General features: G+C 39.8%; 1 long non-coding RNA gene across 1 annotated transcript; it reads left to right on the top strand.

The window, feature by feature from the left end:
• Positions 1–14,261: 14,261 nt before the first annotated feature.
• Positions 14,262–15,792, top strand: LOC111998751 (uncharacterized). Its single transcript, XR_010632375.1, has 2 exons — positions 14,262–14,640; positions 15,245–15,792. It is a non-coding gene; the product is annotated as an uncharacterized LOC111998751 (long non-coding RNA).
• Positions 15,793–18,366: the final 2,574 nt, after the last annotated feature.

Raw genomic sequence — 18,366 nt, 5'->3', positions numbered from 1 at the left:
TCTGTCTACCACTTCTATTTTTCTGTAAGTATCTAGTTTCCCCATAGGTTTGAGTCCGAGGACCATGCAATACCTTGGTTCTGTCTAGTACCCAGGTATAATGGTGTGAATAGTTTTACCATAGGCTTGGGTCCGAGGACCATGCAATACCTTGGTTCTGTCTACCACTTCTATTTTTCTGTAAGTATCTAGTTTCCCCATAGGTTTGAGTCCGAGGACCATGCAATACCTTGGTTCTGTCTAGTACCCAGGTATAATGGTGTGAATAGTTTTACCATAGGCTTGGGTCCGAGGACCATGCAATACCTTGGTTCTGTCTACCACTTCTATTTTTCTGTAAGTATCTAGTTTCCCCATAGGTTTGAGTCCGAGGACCATGCAATACCTTGGTTCTGTCTAGTACCCAGGTATAATGGTGTGAATAGTTTTACCATAGGCTTGGGTCCGAGGACCATGCAATACCTTGGTTCTGTCTACCACTTCTATTTTTCTGTAAGTATCTAGTTTCCCCATAGGTTTGAGTCCGAGGACCATGCAATACCTTGGTTCTGTCTAGTACCCAGGTATAATGGTGTGAATAGTTTTACCATAGGCTTGGGTCCGAGGACCATGCAATACCTTGGTTCTGTCTACCACTTCTATTTTTCTGTAAGTATCTAGTTTCCCCATAGGTTTGAGTCCGAGGACCATGCAATACCTTGGTTCTGTCTAGTACCCAGGTATAATGGTGTGAATAGTTTTACCATAGGCTTGGGTCCGAGGACCATGCAATACCTTGGTTCTGTCTACCACTTCTATTTTTCTGTAAGTATCTAGTTTCCCCATAGGTTTGAGTCCGAGGACCATGCAATACCTTGGTTCTGTCTAGTACCCAGGTATAATGGTGTGAATAGTTTTACCATAGGCTTGGGTCCGAGGACCATGCAATACCTTGGTTCTGTCTACCACTTCTATTTTTCTGTAAGTATCTAGTTTCCCCATAGGTTTGAGTCCGAGGACCATGCAATACCTTGGTTCTGTCTAGTACCCAGGTATAATGGTGTGAATAGTTTTACCATAGGCTTGGGTCCGAGGACCATGCAATACCTTGGTTCTGTCTACCACTTCTATTTTTCTGTAAGTATCTAGTTTCCCCATAGGTTTGAGTCCGAGGACCATGCAATACCTTGGTTCTGTCTAGTACCCAGGTATAATGGTGTGAATAGTTTTACCATAGGCTTGGGTCCGAGGACCATGCAATACCTTGGTTCTGTCTACCACTTCTATTTTTCTGTAAGTATCTAGTTTCCCCATAGGTTTGAGTCCGAGGACCATGCAATACCTTGGTTCTGTCTAGTACCCAGGTATAATGGTGTGAATAGTTTTACCATAGGCTTGGGTCCGAGGACCATGCAATACCTTGGTTCTGTCTACCACTTCTATTTTTCTGTAAGTATCTAGTTTCCCCATAGGTTTGAGTCCGAGGACCATGCAATACCTTGGTTCTGTCTAGTACCCAGGTATAATGGTGTGAATAGTTTTACCATAGGCTTGGGTCCGAGGACCATGCAATACCTTGGTTCTGTCTACCACTTCTATTTTTCTGTAAGTATCTAGTTTCCCCATAGGTTTGAGTCCGAGGACCATGCAATACCTTGGTTCTGTCTAGTACCCAGGTATAATGGTGTGAATAGTTTTACCATAGGCTTGGGTCCGAGGACCATGCAATACCTTGGTTCTGTCTACCACTTCTATTTTTCTGTAAGTATCTAGTTTCCCCATAGGTTTGAGTCCGAGGACCATGCAATACCTTGGTTCTGTCTAGTACCCAGGTATAATGGTGTGAATAGTTTTACCATAGGCTTGGGTCCGAGGACCATGCAATACCTTGGTTCTGTCTACCACTTCTATTTTTCTGTAAGTATCTAGTTTCCCCATAGGTTTGAGTCCGAGGACCATGCAATACCTTGGTTCTGTCTAGTACCCAGGTATAATGGTGTGAATAGTTTTACCATAGGCTTGGGTCCGAGGACCATGCAATACCTTGGTTCTGTCTACCACTTCTATTTTTCTGTAAGTATCTAGTTTCCCCATAGGTTTGAGTCCGAGGACCATGCAATACCTTGGTTCTGTCTAGTACCCAGGTATAATGGTGTGAATAGTTTTACCATAGGCTTGGGTCCGAGGACCATGCAATACCTTGGTTCTGTCTACCACTTCTATTTTTCTGTAAGTATCTAGTTTCCCCATAGGTTTGAGTCCGAGGACCATGCAATACCTTGGTTCTGTCTAGTACCCAGGTATAATGGTGTGAATAGTTTTACCATAGGCTTGGGTCCGAGGACCATGCAATACCTTGGTTCTGTCTACCACTTCTATTTTTCTGTAAGTATCTAGTTTCCCCATAGGTTTGAGTCCGAGGACCATGCAATACCTTGGTTCTGTCTAGTACCCAGGTATAATGGTGTGAATAGTTTTACCATAGGCTTGGGTCCGAGGACCATGCAATACCTTGGTTCTGTCTACCACTTCTATTTTTCTGTAAGTATCTAGTTTCCCCATAGGTTTGAGTCCGAGGACCATGCAATACCTTGGTTCTGTCTAGTACCCAGGTATAATGGTGTGAATAGTTTTACCATAGGCTTGGGTCCGAGGACCATGCAATACCTTGGTTCTGTCTACCACTTCTATTTTTCTGTAAGTATCTAGTTTCCCCATAGGTTTGAGTCCGAGGACCATGCAATACCTTGGTTCTGTCTAGTACCTAGGTATAATGGTGTGAATAGTTTTACCATAGGCTTGGGTCCAAGGACCATGCAATACCTTGGTTCTGTCTACCACTTCTATTTTTCTGTAAGTATCTAGTTTCCCCATAGGTTTGAGTCCGAGGACCATGCAATACCTTGGTTCTGTCTAGTACCCAGGTATAATGGTGTGAATAGTTTTACCATAGACTTGGGTCCGAGGACCATGCAATACCTTGGTTCTGTCTACCACTTCTATTTTTCTGTAAATAGGGGTTTGTCCTCGGACCGCTTTACTGGAGATGATTCCTTCTTGGGTCGGATTATGATATTTACACGTGGCATTGATCTCGCCTCCAACTCGAGCCCCCATCTTTTTCATTTATGAAGCGCCCTTTGTCTATTCGTGTTCCGCGCTTGACTCTTCGGTGCGTGAAACGCACCTTCATTAATGTCCTCGTGAATTAACATGAGTCCAACGGTCTACGCCCCCCTTGGAATTTGGTAGCTTCATTATTAGCCCTGTTGATAACTCTCTTTTTGAATTCTGCATGAATTAATTCTTACCAACCCTCATCCCCCATATAAGGTGGGGGGATGGTTTCTCCATAATCCATGAACCTTCCAACACAAACAGAAAGAATATACCCTTTTAGCTCCCCAAGCCTCTTTAACAACCCCGCCGGAATTGTGACTGGAGTTGGAAAATATGAGGCGGCTTTGGGCGAGTGTGAGGACATCCGTGCCGAGAGCCGTTATGGCCGCAGCCCCCACTGGGTTTCCGGTGCGGCAGAATCTAGGCGTAACCTCGATGGCGCCATACAATGTGGCCCGGAGGGATGTTGTTGAAGTACCTAACGTCTCTCCTCGGAGCGCACCCCCGACGAAGAAGGCGTGCAAATTCATGTCATGGGCGGTGCTCGAGTGTTGCCGTCTCTAACGGCCAACACTCGTGAGGATTGGAGAGAATCAAGGGAACATCATGGGGGAAGGTGTCCCGAAGCCCCTGCATCTGCTCTTCTCCTTGTTCAAGCTCCGCCGCTCCGAGAAAGGAGTTGTAGGTGGCCTTGGAACAAGCTGGCCCTCCCCCTTCCCTGCTTTTAGTGTCAAGCTCTCCCATTCTCTTGATGCCAATAAAAGTACGGCTTGACACTTCCCTCTGGCTACTTTTTTAGGGCGGGTCTACCTAGGCCTCTGATTGTAGAACTAGCTGGTAGGATTAGCTTGTAAATTTGTTTGTGAAACACGCCTACCTGAGCCTCTGATTGTAATTTGTACTGTTTCTATTTATAAAATAATATCAAGATCTCTCTTTTCGCTGTCAAATCTTTTTTTTTTTTTTTTTACCAACCTATTGTAAAACGACCACTTAGAACAATCGCCTGGTGCGTCGGCTAGCACACGAATCCTTCCCACAGACGGTGCCAATTGTAGGGACTCAATTTGAATTTGACCCTGAGTATGAATGGGTTTTCAACCCAACAAGCCCAAACAATAAATTTGTAGAGAGTGGGTTGAAGATTTAGGCATTGGCCATCGTTCACCAAGCATGAACTCTCTTTTATTAAAAAATACTTAAGAGTTTATTTACAACTGGAGAGATGCTCCTCGGCCCGTGGCCGAGGAGCCCCTTTTTTCTCCTCCTTTTTCCCTCCTCCTTTTTTACTTTACTTGCTTTTCTTATATAGTCTTCATTTTCCTATCTCCTTCTTCCATCTGTTGATCATCCATTCGCCTTTCTTCTGGCAGTCCGTTCCATCAGAGGCCTTATCAGTACTCAAGTGGTTCACTCTGATCAACGTTGCCCTGCTAAGGGGTTATATCCCCATTAATGCGGCCAGAAGGGTTAGGTAAATGCATTAAGTGTGAATGTGACAGCTTGCTCTGGGCTTGTCCCTTCCCAAAATTATCCTTAGTATGCCGAGGACGAAGAGGTCCTCGGTGCGGGTCAAAAAAGAGGCTTTCCCTAACTTAGCCTTGGATGGTCAGTTCTTCCTCATCGTCGGCCTTGGGCCTACTACACGATGGGCTGAGGCTATCAGGCCCACGGGTCCCACAATAATTATATCAAATGAGACTCAACAAATATATATCATTTTTAATTTCAATAGGATTTAAAATAAAAATTGGACCTGTGGTTATCTTCTCTTTGCAAAAAATGGTTAAATTCTCATTAATTGTGACAGTTCACTTTTAGATAAAATAGAAACTCTATTAACTAAGCTTTAGGAAATTTAAAATTCTATTTCAAAAAATTTCCAGAACATTAGATTTTATTTTAATTATTTTAATAATTTTATATTGAAAAAGAATAAAATTTATACATTACATATAATTATTACCTTAGTTACCTTCTAAATGATGGAGGATATGAGAATACAATTTGTAGATCTACTATCAAGATAACATAGATTAGATTGGTGGTGGATAATAGATTTAATTGTAGTTGAGTATTGTGTGAAGTCATCACTGTAGAATAGCTCATGCCAGGATGTGTTATGTGGAATCAATGATATAAAAGAAAAAGAATTTTTCTAAACCATTATATGAAACAAAAAATTACTTATTTTCATTCATTTTCAAGTTATACATTTTTTTTTTTTAAGTCAAGTCATAGACCTTTAAACAAAATAAATACTTTATGTTTTTATTTAACTATCTCGTATGTTGCACGAGTTAACGACTAGTTTGAATGAATTGTAAAGAGTTATTTATATCAAGGAAGTCGATACCATACCGGTACCGGCCGTACCGGTTCCATACCGGTATCGAAACATTAACGTTTCGTACTGGTTTAAATACCGGTCGTACCGGCCATGTACTGGCCATACCGGCCAATTTCGGGTAATACCGGCTGGTACTGGGCGTATCGGGCGGTACATAAAAAAGTTATTTTTTTTTTTTTTTAGTTTTGTAATTTTTGAATTTTTGTTAGGGTAGAATGGTAACTTATTTGCATTAACTTATTAGTATTATTTGTTTTCTTAGTATGTAATGGTAACTTTTAAGCTTTCTATTTTTTATATTGTGTGTGTTTGTTTTTTTTTACTTTTACTTGATACTAAAGTCTAAAACGATGAATAATTAGTTTTGAATTAAGGAAATGTTTTATGGTAAACTTTTATATTTATTATAATTGTGCGGGTCACAAATGAGGCCAATGGGCTCAGCCCCACTTGGGCTCACAACTTATTTGTTTGTTGGGCTGGATTTCCTACTATGGGTAGTTCTACAACTGAGAACTCAATGAGATCACTTTTCTCTTTCTCGGCAACACAATCCTTCCTCCTTCTCCCCTCGGACTCTCTATTTAGTTTTTCTATTACCACTGTTCTCTCCCCTCCCTTTTTTGACCCACCATTCTCTCTTATCCTCCCCTCTTATTTATAGTGCTCAGCTTAGGCGTAGGTTATCAATGCCCTCATAGTTTGTGCAACAGAGGGTCCAGTAGGATTTTCTCTAAGTGGGAGGTCAGGTATGGGTGGCTTTTGGACTTGGTTCCCACCCCCGTCGGCAGCTCGGCAGAGTTGGTGCACGCTTAGTGCTAAGGAGGGTCCAATCAGGGGGATGATAAGTGAGAGTCTAGGCCTGGGTGGCTTTGGGACTTGGTGCCCACTTCAAGTTTGAGCTAGGTAGTGGCGCTTAGAGGGCCTTCTTTGAGCCAGACAAAGATGATGTGCCGTTCACTGACACTTCCAAACATGCTCGGTAAAAAAATATGCCAATCATAACTTAGTAGTGAAGCTCGGCACCCCCGAGCTGTGATAGCAAGGGCTGGGCCTTAGGGCGAATGAGGATTGGGCCCAATGACTGCGTTTGGAGCGGAGACTAAGGGCTGAGTGGGCCCAACAGTTCGGATGCCGCACAATAATATATACACACATACATACATGTATATATTTATTTATAAATATAAAAAATAGCGGTAAACCCGAAACGGTACACCGGTATTGACCGGTATCCGAAATATATCGTACCGCTAGGCAAACCAGTACAGCCTCCGGTACGGTATTGACTCCCTTGATTTATATGCATATATGTGACAAACAAGCTCATAATTATAATTTTGCACAGTGGAGACGTTCTATACACCACCTAATGTGCAATGGGATAATTTGATGTCCAATGTTCTTCCAAATGGTTAATTATTATTAATTTTTGGCTAATATAGTTTGGAGCTATTCTACAAAAAGAAGTTTAATTATTATAATTTTTTATCTAGGTTGTGATCGTCGTAGCCCAAGAACTAGCACATTAGTGGTTTGGCAATCTTGTAACGATGGAATGGTGGACTCATTTGTGGCTGAATGAGGGGTTCACAACATGGGTACGTATTTATTGCATTAGGTTGTAATTGATCCAAACTGAGCTGTTTATCAAAATTTCAATATTGGTTTATTTAAAATTATAGGCTAAATTGCAAAGTACACCCCTAACTTTTGGGGGTGATTGGATTTTACACACCAACGTTTCGAAACTTTGATTTTACACCCCAAAGTATGGTTTCATTAGCAAATCACACCCCCAGTTAGTTTTTGCTGTTAACTGCCAAGTCATCTTGTTGAAGTGTTTTTTTTTTTAGCCAAATAAGCTCAAAACAACACAATTGCAAGGGAAATGAAGTGATGACTAGGCACATGCCTAAGCGGCACCATTTTGCCCAAAGAGAAAACAAACATAATCTCAAAATCCTAAATCTAAACCCACGCACTAGCCCTTAGCTCCCTAACCCACGAACTTATCCCCACCAGACTCCTCTTCTCCACACTCCTCTTCTCCACACTCAAATCCCAACCTCACACCTCTTCTTTTCCCACGATCCCCACCAAATCCCTTCTCACAAAACCAACCACATCACCACCATCACCACCACCTTGCTCCAAATCCCACTCTAACACTTTCCTAAACTACTCTTGCCTTTTCACCCAAAACCCATTTCTCTCCATCCCTTCTCTCTCTCTCTCTCTCTCTCTCTCTCTCTCCCCTCATCATCCTCTTCTTCTATATCCTCATCAAAACCGCTCAAGCCCACTTCTCCATTGTAACTACCAAGCTAACTAACCAACTGAATCTCTCTCCCACTATTGGTGTTATTACTCTTTTGGCCTTAGGCAATGGCGCCCTTGATGTCTTCGCATCAGTCGCTGCGGTCCGAGAAGGCCAGTACCGAACTGGGTTCAAAGCAATACTCTCTACGGGGACCTTTGTCTCTGCTTTTGTTGTTGGTTTCGTGGCAATCTACGCTGTACCCTTTTTGTTGAACCCTGTGACTTTGTGAGGGACGTGTTGTTTTACTTGGTGGCGGCATTGTTTTTGTTCTATGTGTATCTTAGTGCCGAGATTTTTCTGTGGCAGGCTGTTGGGTTTGTTGGGTTTTATGTGTTTTTTGTTGGGATTGTGTTTTGGATGGATTTTGGATTGGGTGGAGGGAGGAGGAAGATTGGGGCTGAGCTGGGTTTAGATTTAGGATTTTGAGATTTTGTTTGTTTTCTCTTTGGGCAAGACAGTGCCATTTAGCATGTGCCTAGTCATCACATCATTTCCCTTGCAACTATGTCGTTTTGAGCTTATTTGGCTAAAAAAAAAAACACGTCAGCAATATGACTTGGCAGTTAACAGCAAAAACTAACCGGGGGTGTGATTTGCTAACGGAACCAAATGTTAGGGTGTAAAATCAAAGTTTCAAAACATTGGGGTATAAAATCCAATCACACCCAAACGTTAGGGGTGTACTTTGCAATGTAGCCAAAATTATATTTTAAACATGAGCCAGGCTCAATTTTATCACGAAGCTAAAAAAATATGTTCATCCTTACTACATCATTTATTTAGTTCATTAAGCTGAAGCTTGTTCACACATCTTTTGATTAAATTATTTCCTTCTCGTATAAAGTCATGGTTAACTGTAAAAAATATATGCTCACATATATTTACTCGATAGACAACTACTCTTCATTTATGGCTCTATAAAAAGAAAGTTCATTAACCTTGTATTCACACATAACTTTTGACCATGAATTAGATTATTTATATGACCAATTGAATAAGTCAAAAAATCGATAATTTTGTATTTTTTATGACCTTATCTATAATTTTTTTTTTATTTAAGAAAGTTAATTTTTATATTTTATTATATATATACAAGTCAAGCCTCAACCTTAGGTTCATGAACCTATCCATTAACAATTTCATAACAAAATCTCAGGTGTTAAATTGTTATTACTTCTAATCTAGTTCAAACAGTGACATTACTTTTTACTTTTTTTTTTTTTAGCCAAATAAGCTCAAAACAACACAGTTGCAAGGGAAATAATGTGATGACTAGGCACATGCCTAACGGCACCATTTTGCCCAAAGAGAAAACAAACATAATCTCAAAATCCTAAATCTAAACCCACACACCAGCCCTTAGCTCCCTAACCCACGAACTTGTCCCCACCAGACTCCTCTTCTCCACACTCAAATCCCAACCTCACACCTCTTCTTTTCCCACGATCCCCACTAGATCCCTTCTCACAAAACCAACCACATCACCACCATCACCACCACCTTGCTCCAAATCCCACTCCAACACTTTCCTAAACTACTCTTGCCTTTTCACCCAAAACCCATTTCTCTCCATCCCTTCCCTCTCTCTCTCTCCCTCTCTCTCTCTCCCCTCATCATCCTCTTCTTCTATATCCTCATCAAAACCGCTCAAGCCCACTTCTCCATTGTAACTACCAAGCTAACTAACCAACTGAATCTCTCTCCCACTATTGGTGTTATTACTCTTTTGGCCTTAGGCAATGGCGCCCTTGATGTCTTCGTATCGGTTGCTACGGTCCGAGAAGGCCAGTACCGAACTGGGTTCAAAGCAATACTCTCTACGGGGACCTTTGTCTCTGCTTTTGTTGTTGGTTTCGTGGCAATCTACGCTACACCTTTTTTGTTGAACCCTGTGACTTTGTGAGGGACGTGTTGTTTTACTTGGTGGCGGCATTGTTTTTGTTCTATGTGTATCTTAGTGCCGAGATTTTTCTGTGGCAGGCTGTTGGGTTTGTTGGGTTTTATGTGTTTTTTGTTTGGATTGTGTTTTGGATGGATTTTGGATTGGGTGGAGGGAGGAGGAAGATTGGGACTGAGCTGGGTTTAGATTTAGGATTTTGAGATTTTGTTTGTTTTCTCTTTGGGCAAGACAGTGCCATTTAGCATGTGCATCATTTCCCTTGCAACTATGTCGTTTTGAGCTTATTTGGCTAAAAAAAAAACACGTCAGCAATATGACTTGGCAGTTAACAGCAAAAACTAACTGGGGGTGTGATTTGCTAACAAAACCAAACATTGGGGTGTAAAATCAAAGTTTCGAAACATTGGGGTGTAAAATCCAATCACACCCAAACGTTAGGGGTGTACTTTGCAATTTAGCCAAAATTATATTTTAAACATGAGCCAGGCTCAATTTTATCACCAAGCTAAAAAAATATGTTCATCCTTACTACATCATTTATTTAGTTCATTAAGCTGAAGCTTGTTCACACATCTTTTGATTAAATTATTTCCTTCTCATATAAAGTCATGGTTAACTGTAAAAAATACATGCTCACATATATTTACTCGATAGACAACTACTCTTCATTTATGGCTCTATAAAAAGAAAGTTCATTAACCTTGTATTCACACATAACTTTTGACCATGAATTAGATTATTTATATGACCAATTGAATAAGTCAAAAAACCGATAATTTTGTATTTTTTATGACCTTATCTATAATTTTTTTTTTTATTTAAGAAAGTTAATTTTTATATTTTATTATATATATACAAGTCAAGCCTCAACCTTAGGTTCATGAACCTATCCATTAACAATTTCATAACAAAATCTCAGGTGTTAAATTGTTATTACTTCTAATCTAGTTCAAACAGTGACATTACTTTTTACTTTTTTTTATTATATATATATATATATATATCAATTGGGTATGGTCTTGGAGTTGGGTATATGTTTTGGGTTGAGTATACTTCGATTATATTTTATATTGAATTGAATGAAATCCCTTGATTTAAAACTTGATTAAAACTATATTTTTGGCTAAACTGATTATGAAGTCAGTTGTGATTCAATTTAGGTATGATTTTGGAGTTTGGTACTCAAAGAATCAATTCATGTGATACAAAATTGAATTTGTTATAATGAAGTTCACAAAAAGCATTGCCTAGCTAGAAACATCTAGTTCTAGTAGTACGTACTCCAAAGTAAACTGATTCCTTACTAATGATCATAATGATCATAATGACTCCATGATGCGCACGGAAAGTAATATTAAAGACCCCAATCCCGGAAATAAAGGAGCACATAACGGTGACAGCTTGATTTCAGTTCCAATTTCCTACGTGAATATGGGTAACGGCAAGGAGGGAAACCCTAGTGGATTAAGTGAGCCAACACGTGACTGCAACATGCCACGTGACTTTCAAAAAAGGGGAAAAACAAAGGAGAAAAAATGGAAAAGAAGGGCTCGGGTTGCACAGCCAAATACAACTGAGAAAGCAAAAATAGATGGGAAGGGAAGAAAGAAAAAAGAAGTCTACACCGAGGGGGGAGAAAATACTAATAGTGGCAGTACAAAGTGTAACAAAACCATGGTGACTTCTTTAGATTGCATAACGGCAAAGGCTGAAACCTAGTCCTGTCAAGCACAATGATTGTCCTAAGTTGGAACTGCTGGGGGCTTGAGAACCTCCATGCAGTCACAATCCTCTCTCATTTAGTGAAAGAAAAAGCTCCCCATGTTTTGTTTCTTATGGAGACGAAACAAACCGTAGAGGAGATGAAAAAAATTAAGGAGGATTTGAGATACGATGGAATGTTGGCAATACCATGTGTTCAGAGAGCAAGGGGGTTGGCTATGCTATGGAAGTCCGAGGTATTACTAGACATTCAAACATACTCTCTGAACCATATTGATGCTCACATTCTCAACGATCCTTCTTCACCATGGAGGTTGACAGGCTTCTATGGTAGACCGGAGGAATATCGGAAGCATGAATCTTGGAGTTATCTATGTCACCTGAATTCAACAGCCTCATTGCCGTGGGTGTGTGTAGGGGATTATAATGAAATCCTGATGTCCAATGAATAACAAGGGGGTCCACCAAGGGCAAGTCGGTTGATGGAGGATTTTCGACGTGCTTTATTACACTGTGGCCTTATTGATCTGGGTTTCAGTGGGAATAAGTTCACTTGGAGAAATGGTCATCCTGGAGATGCTTTCGTTCAAGAGAGACTAGACAGGGCCTGTGCTACATGTGAATGGAGAAAGTTATTCCCTCACAGCAAGGTCACTCATTTACATACGGCCTACTCGGATCACGTCCCTATTCTACTCACAACTCAAGGGGTTACACACTCAATTAGACGAAAGAAGATACCAAAGCGATTTGAAGAAAAATGGGCTTCTCATCTGGAATGTGAGAAAATAATTTGGGAAGCTTGGAATGGTACAAACCCCATAGGCAGCCCCATGTTTAGGCTCTTTGAAAAAATAAACAAGTGTCGCATGGCCTTGGTGGGGTGGAGTCGAAACATGGGAAGCTTGAGGGAACGTATTGATGAAAAATATATAGAATTGGAGGCGGTAACAGAGATGAACAATGCCGACAATATTGGCCAGATTAATAGGGTGCGGGATGAGATCAATGCATTACTACTACAGGATGAGTTGTTCTGGAGGCAAAGATTAAGGGCAATCTGGCTACCAGCTGGCGATAAAAACACAAAATACTTTCATCAAAGGGCAAACCAAAGAAGAAGGAAGAATCAAATCACTGGTTTTATGGATGAGAATCGTAGATGGTGCAAATTAGACAATGGGATTGCTAGGGTGGCTGAATCATATTTCCAAAATTTATTTTCATCAGCCAACCCGAGTAATAAGGAGTTTGTATTGGAGACGGTGGATAGGGTGGTCACCTCGAATATGAATAACACACTATTATAGCCTTACACATTGGTTGAGGTCAAGCAAGCCTTAGTTCAGATGCACCCCTCCAAATTGCCTAGGCCAGATGGTATGTCCCCTTTCTTTTTCCAAAAGTATTGGCATATTGTTGGTAGTGATGTTAGTGATGCTGTATTATCTGTTTTACATTCCGAACATCTCTTGCATAAGATGAATTACACTCATACTGTGCTAATACCAAAGAAAAATGACCCAAAACTTGTATCTGACTTTCAGCCCATCAGCCTTGGTAATGTGGTGTGTAGGATTGTCTCAAAAGTGTTAGCAAACCGTTTGAAAATTATTTTACCTAATGTGATTTCTGACTCACAAAATGCCTTTGTTCCTCAACGATTAATTATTGATAACACTACTGTAGCCTATGAGATTCTACACAGGATGAGAAATAAAAGGAGAGGGAAGAAAGGACAGATGGCCATTGAATTGGATATCAGTAAAACATATGATTGAGTTGAATAAGATTTTCTACGTAGAATTATGCTCAAACTGGGACTTGATTCAAAATGGGTCCAGGTAACAATGGAAACAGTTTGTACAACATCATACTCAGTGCTCATCAATGGGGAACCAAAAGGTTTTATTACTCCATCCCAGGGTATTAAACAAAGAGATCCCCTATCCCCATACCTCTTCCTCCTATGTGCAGAAGGCATTTCATCATTGATAAAATCCAATGTCACTTCCCAAAGATTACATGGTATTCAGTCTTGTCCAAATGGTGTTTATATCTCACATCTTTTGTTTGCAGATGATAGCCTCATTTTTTGCCAAGCCACAATGGAGGAATGTCGGCATTTGTTACAATTGTTGGGGAGATATGAGGTTGCTTGGGTCAAGAAATAAACAAGCAAAAAACCTCTATTTTCTTCAACAAAAATACAAGAACTGAAGTGAAGGCCAATATACAAGAGTTGCTAGGGGCTCAGATTATGGAGGATTTTGAGGCATACCTTGGGTTACCTATGGTTGTAGGTAAATCTAAGGTAAATACTTTCAAAGTCCTATAGGAAAAAAAATAAATAAAAAGGTGTTGGGGTGGAAGGAGAAATTTATTTCAAAGGTTGGTGAGAGATCCTGATTAAAACAGTGGCCCAAGCAATACCCACGTATGCTATGGGTATTTTTAAGATCCCTCAATCACTCTGCCAATCCATCAATTCAACCCTAGCTAAATATTGGTGGGGCCAAACCAAAGATGAGAAGAAATTACACTGGATTAGTTGGAAGAAGCTATGTAAGCCAAAAGAAAGAGGTGGAATGGGTTTTAGGGATATTGAGGCTTTTAATCTAGCTATGCTTGCCAAGCAGCGTTAGAGATTGATTCACAATACCCACTCCTTATTCTATCAGGTGTATAAATCCAGGTACATCCCAACATGCTCTTTTATGGAGGCATATTTGGGCAACAACCCTTCATACGTTTGGAGAAGTCCGCTAGCTATGAGAGAGGTGATTAGGGAAGGGTTAATGTGGAAGGTAGGAGATGGTTCCTTCATACGGACAAGGATTTCCTCCAAACATGTTTGCAGCAATTGCTGCAAACATGGACAGATGTCAAACACTTAAAGAAACACATAAGCAAAGGTCATGTGCAACTTTAAGGGGATTGCAGGTAACCCTAACGTTAACAGTGTTAGTAAGAAAGTCTTCTCCTCAAACACGTATGCCTCTCTCTCCTCTCTCTCATCTCCTCCACCTCTGTTTTATCAGCAACCTCAGACCGGCAAGAGCGTGGCGGCCACGTACTAACGGGAAGAAAATACTCTCTCTCTTTAAAACCCAATCAACGCCTCTTTCGTCCTCATTCTTTGTTCTTCTCAGAAACCCCAACCACTGCCACATGCTCTGCCTTTCCCATCCCCCACCCACCTCTTTGCCGCCAAGGACCACCGATTCTACCACCCATCATTTCAAGGTTCCGACTTTTTTCCTGGTTTCTTACCAAATCCCTCTGTATTTGATACGATTTTGGTTTGTTTTGTGTGATATATTTGGATGATTTAATTTTGGTTTTTTCTTGCTATGATAATTAGATTTCTTGTTTATAATTATCTTAAAATTATCATTTTGGCTGGCTTGAGTTCTTGCTGTGATATATTTGTAATTTTTGTTCTGTAATTTTTTTTTTTTTTGGGAGTGGGTTTTGAGCAATCCAAGCTCCTCTGGATTTGAATTGATGTGCAATATGAAAGTAGATAATTTAACTTACTTTTTATTTCTTATCATTATGTTGCCTTGTAGGTTTGGTTTTCACTTACATAAATTACATTTAGATTTTACAAAATTTAGTGCTGATATATTTTGTCAATTTGGGGGAAAGTCGTCTGCTTTTGTTAGTTCCTTTTTTTGGGACATGAAATTCATGCAACTCCTATTTATTTTGCTTGTGTGTGTGTGTGTGTGTGTGTATTTATATATATATTTTGATAGATATTTTGCTTGTGTATATTTAATCTGCTTGTTCGTTTGTATTCATATTTAAATGTATATCAAGGCTCATTTTATTGTGCTTTATTCAGCCACCGTTGTGGGAAAGGTATCAACAACAAGTGAAAGAGTGGGAGCTAGATTTGAACAAAAACAATGCCAACATCCCTAATGGATGCCAGGAGCAGGCTGCACCAATTGAAAAGCCATCCATGTTTGCTCTCTGTTTGAAGCGGCGAGGTTTGGAAGTTCCCAACAAGGGGTCAAAACAAAGGTCACGTAGGAAGTTTTCAATTTCTGGGGAAAGCAATGCCATCTTGCACTAAAGTGTATGCAAAGAAGCCACCCAGAATTGCTGCCTGAAGTGTATGCAAAGAAGCAAATTGTTGCAGCATTTCATATTGCACTAAATTGCATTGAACTTGATCCAAAGATGCGACTTAGGATGCGAACAGTGTTAGAGAGTCTTGATTGTATAAAATCACAAATAAGAAAGTAAAGAACTTAGTAAAATTTTGGTTCTTGATACTGATTTTTTATGTTTAAGGTGTTTGGTTTGTTAGCAGTTCATGGTTGGAGGGGGATTTTGATGTATTTTTTCTTGGAAATATTTTTGTGAGCCAGTTTATATTTCAACAAATCTATTGCTAAATTTAAAATTCCAGATTTTAAATTTCCATCCACATCACTATATTGCATTCATCAATTTTATTTCCAGAACACTATATTGCATTCATCCTGAACAAATCTATAGCTAAATTTACACTAGAGTATTTTTCTTATAAAAGAGAGCTAGATAAATGGAAAATTTCAACAAATCTATTGCTAAAATTAAACTTCTTGAATTCAAATTTCCATCCACATCACTATATTGCATTCATCTAAAGCTGCCTTTGTTCAAATATGCACATAGATACAAAAATATAGAAATGAACTTTTCCATTGCATATAAAATATCCACCCTTTGCAATTATAATTGGTACCTAGCCAGAAGCTTACTCAAACATGCACATATAGGACCTAATATGTTTAAGTAGCTTCATTAGTTACAAAATATGTTTAAAAAGATTCTATAAGCTCAAATGTGCTGTCCAAAAAATCTGTCCAAATTGTCATATATGCTCCCAAAAATCTGTCAAAGTCTTCCATGTCCAAAAATTACTGTCAAAGTGTCCACTGGTTGTTATAACTATGTAATATGTTGTCCAACTATTGTGCAAAAAACAAGGAAAACAACCAAATATGGTGGTTTTCAAAGTTTATCAATATCAGGATCTATTGAAGCCTGCAAAATATGCCACCAAATATGAATTAGTAAATGAAAAAAAAAAAAAAAAAAAACTAGAGGAAAATATAAGTTCAAGTTATAGAAAAATTCATAAGGACTATGCACACCTACACCTGACTCAAGCCATATATCCCAACGTGATCTTGTCCAACCAAAAATCCACAATCAAAAGATTCCTACACATGACATTTAAACAAATCAATATTTCATTTTCTATGCTAATGAAAGTAACTGGTAATAGGATATTAGACAAGATTTATAAGTAATAGCAATAATTGGTTATAGTCTTCCAAACCAATTTTTAAACCCAGCAAAAAAAACCATAGTTGCTAATAGTCTTCCAAACAGTCACGATGAACAACAACAACAATATTCAGAACTCAAAATACCTAAAAATCATATTCAACAGAAATTATACTTAAACTCAAACTCCATAAAAATTAGTAAATAAATCCTTGCCACCAACAATAAATACCCATTCAAAACCAACAAAACCGTCAGCTCTTAAGCTATAGAACTCAGCTATGGTAATAATCATAAGGACAAATATTCAAACTTCAAATATAATGCAATTTGAGGAAATAATTATCTTTAAAAAACAATGTTTTTTTTAATTACAATAAATTCAATGAAAATCAGACCTAAACAAATTGAAAACCATTGCATTTGTCACTGTCATGGAGAATGCCTAGAAACGATGGAGTGGTAGGAGTGGTGGTCCTTGGCGGCGAATATATGGGAGCGGCATCGGCTGAGTGAGAAAGTGAATGGGGCGGAATCGGCGAAGGGGGAAGCGGGTGAAGAGGAGAAATGGAGATATGGTCAAGCGAGATCGGCGGCCACTGTATGTGGCCGTGAGTCTTTGGCCGGTCCGGGGTTCCGAGAAAAACAAAGGTGGAGGAGGAGGATGAGAGGGGCTTGGCTTGGCTGTGTGTTGTTTGGGTTAGATTGAGAGAGTTGCCGGTCTGGGGTTACTGAAGAAAAACAGAGGTGGAGGAGGATGAGAGGGAGGAAGCTCTTACCGGTTTGAGGTTGCTGAGAAAACAGAGGTAGAGGAGATGAGAGAGAGGAGAGAGGCGTTTGTGTTTGAGGAGAAGACTTTTTGATTAACGCTGTTAATGTTAGGGTTAACAGCAATCCTCTTAAAATGTGCCATGTGCGTTGCACATGACTTTGCTTATGTGTTTCTTTTAAGCGTTTGACACCTGTTCCTGTTTGCAGCAGTTGCTGCAAACATGTTTAGGGAAGGGTTAATGTGGAAGGTATATTTGGGCAACAACCCTTCATACGTTTGGAGAAGTCTGCTAGCTATGAGAGGTGATTAGGGAAGGGTTAATGTGGAAGGTAGGAGATGGTTCCTTCATACAAGTCTCAAACCATAAATGGCTGCTAAACAGACCGGTGTTCCTGGGGACTCGTAGACCTCAAATGTATGTAAACAAGTTGATTGACAGGGCCACAATGCAATGGGATAGGGAAAATATTTTTGATTTGTTTGCCTACAGGACTAGGATGGATATCTTATCTATTCCCTTGGCCAGCAACTCAGCCCGTGATGCTTTAGTCTGGAAGGAAAATAAGTCTCAGACCTTCACTGTGAAATCAGTGTATCTGGTGGCTTGTAGACTGAAGGAGGCAAATCGAGTTAAACACTCTGCAGCAGATTCATATAGGCATCTTTGGAGTCGTGTGTGGAAGTTGAATGTCCATCCGAAGGTTCGAACATTTGTCTGGCGGGCATACTCAAATATACTGCCTACCAGAGACAATCTCCATCGAAGAAAGCTAAGAGTGGACCCAAGATGTGAACTGTGCTACCAACATCATGAATCAACCAGTCACCTACTATGGGAATGCCTATTTGCAAGAAATGTATGGGGGTTATGCAGTGGGAGGATTCAGAAGTGTTCAAACGAGGCTTAGGAT

This window comes from Quercus suber, unplaced genomic scaffold (assembly GCF_002906115.3).
Source record: "Quercus suber isolate HL8 unplaced genomic scaffold, Cork oak 2.0 scaffold_282, whole genome shotgun sequence".
Lineage (NCBI taxonomy): Eukaryota > Viridiplantae > Streptophyta > Magnoliopsida > Fagales > Fagaceae > Quercus > Quercus suber.
The sequence above is the reverse complement of the archived record's forward strand: the minus strand, read 5'-3'. Positions and strand labels throughout refer to the sequence as shown.